Here is an 11,710-nt window from a genome sequence, read left to right on the forward strand (position 1 = left end):
ATTAAATTTAAAATTAACTGTAAGAGTGGTAATAAAAAGAAAACTACTTTTTCAACATAGTCTCGTCATACAGCCTAGTGATTATAAACTCTCTTGGCATCAATTATTTTTTGTGAAAACAGTGCAGACATTTCTATTTTTTCTATTTCTATTTTCTTAATCCATTTGTATTATATGATTCATTTTATGGTTCATTCTAGTCACATGTTTAAAAAAAATGTGGGGTTTTTTTCCCTGGCAAGAATTTTAAAAAGTCTCATTGAATCTATCTAAATGTCATTTTCAGGTTTCTGAAGTCATTATTCATTATCCAGTCTTCTTCCTTGAGGGTGATTTCTAGAAATGTTTTATTATGCTTTTATCATCTTTTCTTTAAATTTCAAAAAAAAAAAGAGAGAGAGAAAAAAAGCATTTACCAATTCTCATTTGATAATCTTACATCTCATAGGAAACAGACAGCTGTCTTAATTTCCTACAGATGGCAGATTTCTTAATTTCCTAGAGTTTAAGTCTTATAAATTCTTTTTTCTTTTCTTTTGTTTAGAGAGAGTGAGCACATACCCATCTGAGTGCAATGAGGGGAGGGGCAGAGGGAGCGAGAGAATCTCAAGTAGACTGCACACCCAGCACAAGCGGGATTCAGGGCTCAATTTCATGACCCTGAAATCATGACCTGGGCTGAAATCAACAGTAGGACACTTAACCAACTGAGCCACCCAGGCACCCCTAGTCTCATGAATTAGTTGACTGAATATGCTAAGAATGTGAAATCCCTGGGTGGCGCAGCGGTTTGGCGCCTGCCTTTGGCCCAGGGCGCAATCCTGGAGACCCAGGATTGAATCCCACGTCGGGCTCCCGGTGCATGGAGCCTGCTTCTCCCTCTGCCTATGTCTCTGCGCCTCTCTCTCTCTCTCTCTCTGTGTGACTATCATAAAAAAATAAAAATTAAAAAAAAAATTTAAAAAAAAATAGAAACTAGATCCCACTAACGACACCTAGGCAAAAGAGTAAATGCATTCTGCAGAGAATATACTTCTTAAATGAAGTCCTTCTGCCATACTCAAAATCCACAACACAGAACACAATCAAGGTTGTGATATTGTTTTGTAGTGGTTGTTCTTGCAGCAAGGAAAATCCAAACTAAATGGAAGCTATCAATCAGAAGTTAGCAAGTAGTAGCTGTTTAATCTGAAAGTTTCTAATAATAATCCATTGGACCATCCTGAGAGGTGGCTGGCTGCTGTATGGATGTTCTCAGAGAGAATTACTACATTTTGTGAAGTTTGCAGATAGGATTCTTGCACCATCTGGAGTTGCAATACATTCCATCCCAAGAAACTTCAAATAACAAAATCTATTCTCACACTCTTGATGCAGCTCCTAATTTTATGCATGTGATCAATTCTTAGGGTAGGGTCATAGTCCATAAACCACTGTATATAATATTAGAAAAGAATCAAGCCTTAAGCATTAGGTATTCTCTTTTGTTCTCTCCACTTGAAAGATGAAATCAAATATTTATGGAAAGTTGGCTCTGTGCCAGGCACAATTCCAAGGCCTTAAAATTTCTCTGAAGTAGTTTTTCGTATTATCTCCATTGTACAGATTACAAAGTCTGAGGCAAACTTGCCAAATCCATATGAGTTGGAAACAAGTTTGAATCTAGGCAATCTGAACTTCAAGAACTTTTGTAAATTTCAAACGTTTTGCAACAGTGATAAAATTCATTTGTGACTTCTTTAAAATAATACAATGTGAAAATAATTAATTGTGAAGTGTGCACAAATTACACCAAACATTTGTTGAGAGTTTATGATGTGTGAGGCTAAGAGCTTTGCATGGATTATCTCGCCTACTTCTTGCCCCGCTCTAGTGAGGCAGGTGTTCTGTTACTCCTATTTGATAGGTTAAACTGAGAGAGATGGTGGAAGTGCCCCGCCCAAGGTCACTTTCTGATCTTTACCCCCATGATCTTCAGCTCTCTTTCAGTCTGACTTTTCCAAGGCTTGGTGACTAGAATCATCTTTCCCAGAGATCAAGGATGGAGATTCTCCAATTCTTGCCTCCTCCATGTCTGAGTAGTGAAACCAAATTTGAGCATGGCTACCCCTAGAGCTGCAAGGTCAGTCATCACAGGCCACTCTCAAGCAAGCCTGTCATCAGTCCCCTTTGCTCATGCATTTTATGGGCCAGTCATATCTTTCCCTCTAATAGGACTTCTGCTTGCAGAAAAGGCAGGTGGCTCTGTTGTCTCCTCTCTCAAAGTAGCCTGAGTTTTATGTCTGATTCAGCAATCAGCAGAGCACATCACTTTAGCAGGAGAGCTAAGCCATCATTGAAATGTTGACCGCTGGGGTCACAGCAGCAAGCTCTCTCTGACTCTCTCCAAATGCGCTTTTCATTTGGGTGCTTACTCATCTACAACTTGGCCTTTGCTAAATCAGGATGTAGCCCTGTAAAAACAGAGTGTTATATGCATGGTCCAGTCTCAGCAGGACTGCAGGGGCCACCCAAGTTGGGACACCAAGCAGAGGAAGTGAAACATTTCAAAAGGCCACCTCTAAACCCAGCTCTTTCTTTCTCTGTTCCTTTTGTTAGCGCACTGATTAAAACCAGAAAATGGTGCCCCATTTTTTTATACTGACTCTGCTCCCCAAATCCCAAAGAAAAACAGCATATTACTTTTTTTCTGGTTCTTTCTACGAATGCTTCAAAACTCTCATGACTTCACTAAGAATTCTGTTTTGTTTCATTTTTAATTGTGACAACTGCATTTTCTTTGACCTTCAAAGATCACTGGATTTGGAAAGGAATTCAGGATAGACTAGGATGACCCAGCACCCCTTTGCTGTTATACCCTGCATCCCAAACTAAATTGGTCCAGCAACAGGAGAGGATGCAAGGCTGTATTTGTGTCACCTAATCACTGTATTGTAAAAATTGAGGCAATAAACCTCTCTCCAGCCTTTACTCAGAAAATCCAATCAATGCTCTTAACAAGCCCTTGCCATTCACTCCAACTTTAGAAAGGATATACATTTATAATTTTGTGACTTATTCTAGGTACGGTATAGGTATAAGAAAATTTTAGTAAAAGAATGTCAGAGTTAGAAACACCAGAGGGGGACACTGGGTGGCCCAGCCCATTAAGAGTCTGCCTTAGACTTAGGTCACCATCCCAGGTTCTAGGATCAAGTCCCACATTGGGCTCCCTGCTCAACGGGGAGCTTGCTTACCCCTCACCCTCTGCCCCTTCCCTTGCTTGTGTTCTCTACCTCTAATAAATAAATAAAATCTTCAAATAAAAAAAAAAAGAGAGAGAGAGAAAGAAATCACCAAAGAAAGAAATCACCACTATGAGAAGGTCATATTTCTTAATCTCCAAATAGTCCTAAAGAGGTTCTCTCATTCTCCACATGGCGGCAGGGCTCTGGGTGTTTTCATCTCCCAAGAGTTCAGTGACAGGCATTTAATTTTGATAAACTGCTATTATCATTTAAATATTATGAAAAATCAGAAAAGGAGATTATCTATTTTTATTGTGGTTGCTTAATCTTGTAATGAATCTGCAAAGGACAAAGAAAATGGATGGTTTAAAATAGTGGTTTTCAAAACTTTACCATACTGTTCTTAAAGAGGATGGCAGTTCAAAAGGAGTTACCTATTTTTTTGTTTGTGGTTATTTGATTTGATAATAAAAATCTATAAAGTTTGGACAAAGAAGGTGAAAGGTTTCCACATAGTAGTTTCCAAAGACTTCTGAGCCTTTGAATCATCCAGGGAGGTTCTTAAACATTCTACACCCCAGGCATCCTTCACATCAGGCATACTAAGTCAGAACCTTTTGGGGTGTTCTATGGGGAAAATGGTATTAAAAAAAAAAAAAACCCTTCCCAGACAATTCTAACACACTCTCCCATAAGTGGTCTCAATTAGTGATGAGGTCACTGATCTAGAGGCTCAGAAGAGCATTTTAACACCTCCAGAGTTTATAGTTCAGAGTCAAGACTGGTTGCTTGGGGATAAAAATAAGAGAGACTAGTTCTAAAAAATGGAGGCAAAATAGAATTCCGAGACAAAAATTTTGTCCAAAAATTATGTACATCCAGTATATTCGATTCTTAAGTTTTCCTCAGAGGACTTCAGAATTTACTAAAAAAAATAACTATATGGAATATACTTTATATACAAGAATAGGATTTTGGTTTTTGTCTTACAAGAACATAACTAAGAAATCTTTTACTTGGCTTTTCTCCTACAATGTTCTAGTCTAGGATATACGTTGAAAATGGCTATTCATTTCTAGAAACAAAGAAAGCAAAACCAAATTGTCTAGTTCAACTAATTGAGTTTTTAAATTTCTTTGATTTTTACTTAATAAACAGCAGAAAATTGTTTTGCGCTTCCCCGGGGTTTAATATATTTTTCTTTATGAAGTACTGACATACCAAATTGAGAGAAATGTAAAGACTCATTCAGCAAAAGGTGTTTCCAAATCCAACAAGGGCTATTTCTAAAAATTTAAATCCCCTATTCACAATATTCATCTTATTCTCTGTGTTCTAGCTCCTGGGAGGCATAGCTAAGTAAGTTTCCTTAACTTCCTTAACTATTTGAGGATTCTTCTTCCAATTTTACACTAGCCAGGATTTTTTAACCTCAACTTTTGTGATATATATTTAATAGTATCTAAAGCCATCACTGACTTGTATGTTGTCTGATATAGGCTTCTGTAATTATCCTTTTTAGAAATAGTAATTTTTAAAAATCCTTTCTCTACTCTGGAAGTGATCCATGAAGCTGACCTATGGATTTCATAATTACAAGATAGAAGAGCAGCTTTAAAAAAAATAATGAAGCAAATGATTTAACCAATAGATACTGCTCCCTGAAAGATAAAGAAGTAATTAGTTCTCTCTAGGCGTAGTAAATACTAACAAATACGCCCCCAGTCAATCACATGAGCTTGAAATCCTGGATTTGTTTTCCACCTGCACCCTCCCCATACCCTCCCTTTCCTTCTGTTGGCTTGATCACCAGGATCTGTTAGCATTTGTTCTGTTGATAAATCTACCATTCACTTCTCAGCTTCCACCATGATAGTCTGGTTCCAGTCACTCATCCTTAGGATTGCACACCCAATTTCTCCAACACTCTCCTTCACTGATCCTCATTGTTATTTTTCTCCTTCTTCTTGATCTCATTCTTTAGTCCGAGCTATCCACAGGTGGATGAGTAAGCCTCGAAGACTGGAACACTATGGCTCTTAAGTTTTTTTCTATCACGTCTAAAGCTTTCCTATTTTATAATGAATTCACCCACAATTTTTTCAATGCTAGCCTCCTCCTTCCTGTCCTCTCTAGTTCTGTTGGGTTCTTTTCTTTATTTCCTAAGCTGACATGATGATTGTCATCCCATTGTAGGTCACAGAACCCTTGAGAAAACACTGCATCTAGGGACCATGTCTCCTAAAATAGACACACATAAGAATACTTTGGGGTAAAATGATTATATTGCTGTTACCACTGGTATCGCCAGACGACTTGAAATTATAACCTTATTAAAGATACTAACTTTTATTGCTTCAAGGTCCTTTATTCTCATCTAATCACTTTTCAAACAACTGTTATTTACATTCTTCTCTTTCACCTTTTCTTTCACTTGCCTAATATGTATGCCTTCATCTTTTTTTCTATTTCATTTCTGAGCCACATTTAATATCTTATGAGAATTGTATTCTGGTATTTTTCAGAATTATACAATTTCTGGGTATTATTTTACTACTTGCCACTTGATTTAATTTTGGAAAGAGTATAGGAGGGCAATCTAAATGTTCCCTTTGTAGGTAGATAAACATTTGTATTTCTTTTTTCTTTTTGTTGTAATGATCACCACAGTAAGTCTAGTTAACATCCATCAACATAGCTTACAATTTTTTTCTAGTGATGGGAATTTTTAATATCTTACTGAGGAACTTTCAAATATGCAACACAGTATTATTAACTACAGTCACCATGCTGTACGTTACCTCCCATGAGTTATTTATTTCACAACTGAAAGTTTATACATCTGACCCCCTTTGCCCATTTTGCCCACCAGGTCTTGATTGGAATACTGATGGGATGTTTTTCCTATTTCAGTTTTTCAGATGCAAAGTGTTCACTAGTCTATAACAACATGTTAGCTACTTTCTGTTAGTCTTTCCTGGTCCATTATAACCCATCTCCATCTGCATATTTGGGTTATTTGTTTTCATCTAAAAGAAAACAGTGATTATATTTCACTTAGAATGTGGCTTGTGCTCCATTTGCTCTGATCTCCCTTTCAGGAAGAGCATTTCTTTGTGTGTCTCTGTTGGCTGTCTTCCAGACATATCATCCTGCTCCAAATAAAGTCTTTCCTCCTCTTTCCTTTGCATAATTGGAGAGAGGTCTCACTCTTGGTCTCTGCAGACTCGCTTTCCTTGGCCATGGTATGTTGATCTTTGGTCTTCTCAACTCCTGACTCTCTCCCTGGAAGCCCCAGTCCTGTGCCTCTCTCTGGACAATGGGGTCAGTCCCTGTCCTTGGAACATATTCCATCGGGTATGGCTGTGCTTGCCCCAGGGTCTCATGGAGATGGTGGTTTAGAAGTCAACTTTAGACTTCACTCCTTCAGATGAAGGAGTTCTGCCTGGAGCTCTGCTCCTTATTTCTTACACAAGTAGAATGGGAACTGTGGCCTCAACCTTAACTCTGCCCATCCATCCCATCTGTCCAGTTCCATCTGTGCTGAATCTACCAGAAATGCCTCGGAGTCCACACCCCATAAGCAAATGGACTTCTCTTCCCTGTGCTTGTGGGGTACAGGTTTGTACCCCTATATAAAGCCCTTTGATCATTTATTTGAAGTCTGCTACTGAAGCAAAAACCAGAATTAGACTCCTGGGCTCAAAAATCATTATTCCTAAAAGACCTTGCCTTTACTTACATCCCCCCTCCCCCACTTAACCACTTTTATAACATTCTTATTTTAGTTTTACACCAAGAAGTGTATTTTATCATCTTGAATTTAGATGAATTTGTTAAAGGTCAAGTCTTTACATACTGCAAAGGTTATATGTCCAAGATATCATTTTATCTTCTTTTATTCCTGTAAAAGAGGGAAAGTAATCCACAAATACTAAAAAGAAGGCAGATTTACTGCAGAAAGCAGATAAAACATCTTATTCAAATTTATATCTTTGGAAAAATAACTAGAATAATATTTTTGTGGAACTCAGCATATCCATAATAATTTTGAGATTCTATTTAATTTTGATTATCAAATATTTTTGATAACCCAGGAATATCATTGTCTGGAATCTATTATGAACAAAATAACATCAATAAAAATAAATCCCTATACCCTAACTATCTACCAGGACATTATTTGTAATGATGAAAAACTGAAAACCACAAATGTCCAATGACCAGAGGTACGGCCATAGAAGTGAGGCTATATTCATGGGCATAGTCATATACAGCTATTTCAAATTTTTTTAAGTAAGAATACTGTATAGAATGAAAAAATGTTTATGCTAAATATTAAATGGGAAGGCCAGTATAAAAATTGTACAATAGCATGATTCCAACTATACAAAGTCATGTAGTTTTAAAAATACTATAGTAAATACATAGATATTATAATAATTTGTATTCAGTTATTAGGACTATGGATGTTTATTCTCTTTTGTCTATCATCTCTCATTGCTATCATGATTATTTTAAAATTCAAAGGATAAATTTTTAAATGTTTGATGTTTGCATATGAAGACTTCTGAAGTGTAAAAGCTTCTTGTGAGGGTCTTTGAAGAAAGTAAAAACCATAACCATGATAGTTAACCTTTAAAATGTTGATACCATTTTGGGGGGACAATTCATCATTTTTTTAAGTTCAAGGTCATATTTTCCAAACCCAAACCACCAAATAGGACATCTCCTTGTCTATCCAGTGATTACATATTTGTCTTTCCTGATAGATTTTAGGGTCTGGCTCTCTTTTCCTCACTGAACCCCCTGCTCCTGGCCCAATGCCTGGCTTACAAGGAGGATATAATGTTGTGGATAAATGTAATTTATTTTCTTCACAAACTCGAAATCCACATGTGACTCTTCCCCTGAGATAAATTTACACAGCCATGAAAATTCTGAAATTACAGCAGCATCATTGATAAATGACAAGACAAATATGTATGTGCATGCCCAGGTGTGTGCACACATGTGCACGTGCACACATAATGAATACAGGAAAGAGAAGGAAATGGAACACACTTCAAAGCAATACCACCCTCAAAGAAGAAGAAAATGCCACTCAAACCTTCAGGTCTTTAAACTGCAAGGAAATTATATAATGTTGAGGAAGATTTTTTTTTTCTTTTTAGAGTACATCTTTCTCCTTTTGAATATCTTTCAAGTCATATCTAACGTTGTAACTATATGACCGCCACTTCACAAGACATGACCGGTCTTCAGTTTTTAGAGGTTCTAGCATGGTCCTTCTCGGGGACAGCACATCTGTTTTGCCACGATGTCGTGTCTTCTGTGAACAGGAAAGGGGTGCAAGGAGCCTGTTCACTTTTTAATTTTCTCCCAAGCCTGATTGTTCCTTCACTTCATTTGGTTTTAGCCACAGCTGAGTCAAAATGATACCACAGTAGAATAAGAATCCAAACTAGAGAGGCCCACTGCACAAAACCCCACCAATTAGGAAACAGGATTTTGTTGTAGAGACGGGGGAAGCCATGATTGTTATTTAGAACTGCTGAAACTCGGTCTTTGAATGTAAAAAGCCACTGCTGCTTTCTACTTGCCTTGGGAATAACCACCAGAGTCCACCCTGTCCTTTCCTACTTAATTTCCAATCAAATCACAATTGAAGCTATGAAAATGGGAATCAGAAAACTGTCAAAGTATAGCCACCTGTTAATTTCTGATCCCTGCCAGTCTCCTCCATCCTTGGCCTTTTTCAAACAGTCACTGGTACCCAACTCCCATTTCAGCACCAGGGAAATCTGGGCCTAGCTGATGGCTGCGCACACACACGCGCGCACACACACACACACACACACACACACACACACGAGGTGAAGACTATAACCTTAATAGGGGCCTAAACCTGCGTGTGCACAAGTAGGCGTCCTTGATAACACATTCCCTGACAATTATGCGTGAAACTGAAAGATTGATCCTATGGTATCTCAAGAATCATAAGGACCTGAGTTCAGAGTTATCAGCCATCCTTAGGGAAAAAATTCTGAATCAGAGGGACACCCTCTTCCTTGTTCAGGGCCCTGGGCCCATCTTCAGCTCCGAGCCAGCTCTTAAGGGCTCAGGGACAAAACGCTGTTGCTTTGGCAGAACACTGCTTTGCTGCCTGTGTGGCCACCCGAATGACAGCTGCTCAACCAGGCCCATTAACAAAATGAGGGCTCCGAAGCACGGAGCAATCCGCAGGAGCAGGGTGGGGTGGGCAAGGCCCCGGCCCCCTTGGGGGACCTGCGGGAGCGGGGCTGCCCCCCACCCGCCGCGTGCGCCCGCCCTCACGTGCCGAGAGGCCGCCGCGCAGCGCAGCGCAGCCGCCGCATCCCGGGCCACCTGCCCCCGGGCGCCCAGCGGGGCAGGCCCGCACCCGGCGGCCCTGGCTCGGGCGCCCACCCGAGCGCTGCCCAGGCGGGGAAGGCGCATCCCGCCGCAGGGGCGGAGGGGCGCCTCGCGGCCGCCCGCGCCCCGCCCCCTCCCCGCGGAGGCAGGAGCGCCCCTTCCGCCCCCCGCCCCCGCCCCCGCCCCCACCGCCCTGCCCTGCCCTGCCCTGCCCGGCTCCGCGAGGGCCACCGGCGCGCGCCCGGCCCTCGGGCGGCCGCGACCAACCTGTAACCCCAGTGCTCGCAGCGGTCATGGTGCCGCGGGCGCGGCGGCGGCGGCGGCGGCGGCGGCGGCGGCGGCGGCGGGCCAGGCGCGGCGCCCACCGGCGGGTGCGCGGTCCCTCACCTCCCGCGCTCCGCCGGCGCGCGCCACCGGCCGGGGCCGCGGCTCTGCGCTCGGCGTGCGGGCGCGCGCTGCTGCCAGCCGGGCGCGGGGCCTGCGGCGACGGCTGGGGTCAGGGCTTTTTGGCTATCGGCTTTTTTTTCTTTTCTTTCTTTTTTTTTTTTTTTCTTTTATTTCTCTCTTTTTTCTTTCTTTTTTTTTTTTTTAATCAGAGTTGCAGCCGGCTGGAGGGAGGAAATGGCAAAGCAGGCCTGAGCTGCCCTCGGTGGGGAGCGGGAGGGTCAGTGCTGGCAGGTGCCTTCCCTCCGGCTGCCACCTGCAGGGAGTCTCCCAGCAACAGCTAATTCTCCTCCGCAGGCTCCTCTTGTGGTCTTGGCCTGAGCGCGGCCACGGCCCTGTGCACTGGAGCTGGGCACCCGCGGGGCACAGGCAGGGCCCGTGTGCGTGCGTGCGTGAGCGCGTGCGGTTGTGAGTGACCTGGTCTTCCTGGACATAGTTTCTGAGGATGCGGACTACTTTTCACCCTTGAGGACGAAATTGCGAAATAATGAGTGTATGGGTGACATTTATCATAGTCTTCTTTTTTTTTTAATAATAAATTTATTTTTTTATTGGTGTTCAGTTTGCCAACATGCAGAATAACACCCAGTGCTCATCCCGTCAAGGGCCCCCCTCAGTGCCCGTCACCCAGTCACCCCCACCCCCCGCCCTCCTCCCTTTCCACCACCCCCAGTTCGTTTCCCAGAGTTAGGAGTCTTTAGATCACAGTCTTCTAAACATGACAGCATTTCCCCTTAAAATATTTCGCTATGTGGCTCAGGCGCCGATGTCCATCCAAAAATCGATGGTTACTTCCACGCACGGTAAGTGACCGGGACTAGAAGCCTCATCTGATGTCTTCTGAGGCTTCCAGCTGACCAGGTTTAGGGAAATCTTGGAATCTTCAACACCATACTGAGGCCCAGGTGACATCTTCTCTCTCGGCTGCACTCTGAAAAGTTCAATCAGGGGCTGGCATCTTGCCTTGCAGTGAGGTAATAAACCCACCAAGGAACCCTTCAGGAGTGATTTAAACATCATACACACAGACGCATAAATAGAAGGAGAGAGAAAACTGAATGAAATCAGAACTCCTAAACAAAGAAAAATCCCCCATCAGAAAATATTATAGCCCAGGGGATGGAAGTAAAGTCACAAGCACACAGTTTTAAAATGTATTTTCTGGGGGATCCCTGGGTGGCGCAGCGGTTTGGCGCCTGCCTTTGGCCCAGGACGCGATCCTGGAGACCCGGGATCGAATCCCACGTTGGGCTCCCGGTGCATGGAGCCTGCTTCTCTCTCTCTCTCTCTCTCTCTCTCTCTCTGTGTGTGTGTGACTATCATAAATAAAAATTTAAAATAAAATGTATTTTCTGGCTATGTATATTTAATTAAGTTACATCTAGAAAAGAAACCTAGGCACAATCCATTCACTTTAGGCCAATATTAGCACCTTATTTTTTAAAGGAAATTTAAAAATAATTGACATTTCATGAGATGCAGAAACATGTAGAATAATTTTTTTCAAATATCTGAAAATTTCAGAAAGACCAACTATATAAAAATCTAAGTTCCCAATAAATGATGAAACCATGTGGAAATAGTCTTCACAACGCAATATGTAAAGTAATTTAAACAACAATAAATCCATAAACAATTTGTTTAGA

The 11,710-nt window shown here is 41.6% G+C and overlaps 1 protein-coding gene across 1 annotated transcript in view; it reads right to left on the minus strand.

The window, feature by feature from the left end:
• NALCN (sodium leak channel, non-selective) overlaps positions 1–9,933 on the minus strand; it is a 318,102-nt gene extending 308,169 nt beyond the window's left edge. Inside the window, exon 1 of the mRNA XM_055335586.1 lies at positions 9,888–9,933. The gene's annotated coding sequence lies outside the window, so the exon portion shown is untranslated. The remainder of the gene's footprint in view (positions 1–9,887) is intronic.
• Between the last annotated feature and the right edge of the window lie 1,777 nt (positions 9,934–11,710).

The sequence above is a fragment of the Nyctereutes procyonoides genome, unplaced genomic scaffold, assembly GCF_905146905.1.
Source record: "Nyctereutes procyonoides isolate TBG_1078 unplaced genomic scaffold, NYPRO_anot_genome, whole genome shotgun sequence".
In the NCBI taxonomy this organism is placed as follows: Eukaryota; Metazoa; Chordata; class Mammalia; order Carnivora; family Canidae; genus Nyctereutes; species Nyctereutes procyonoides.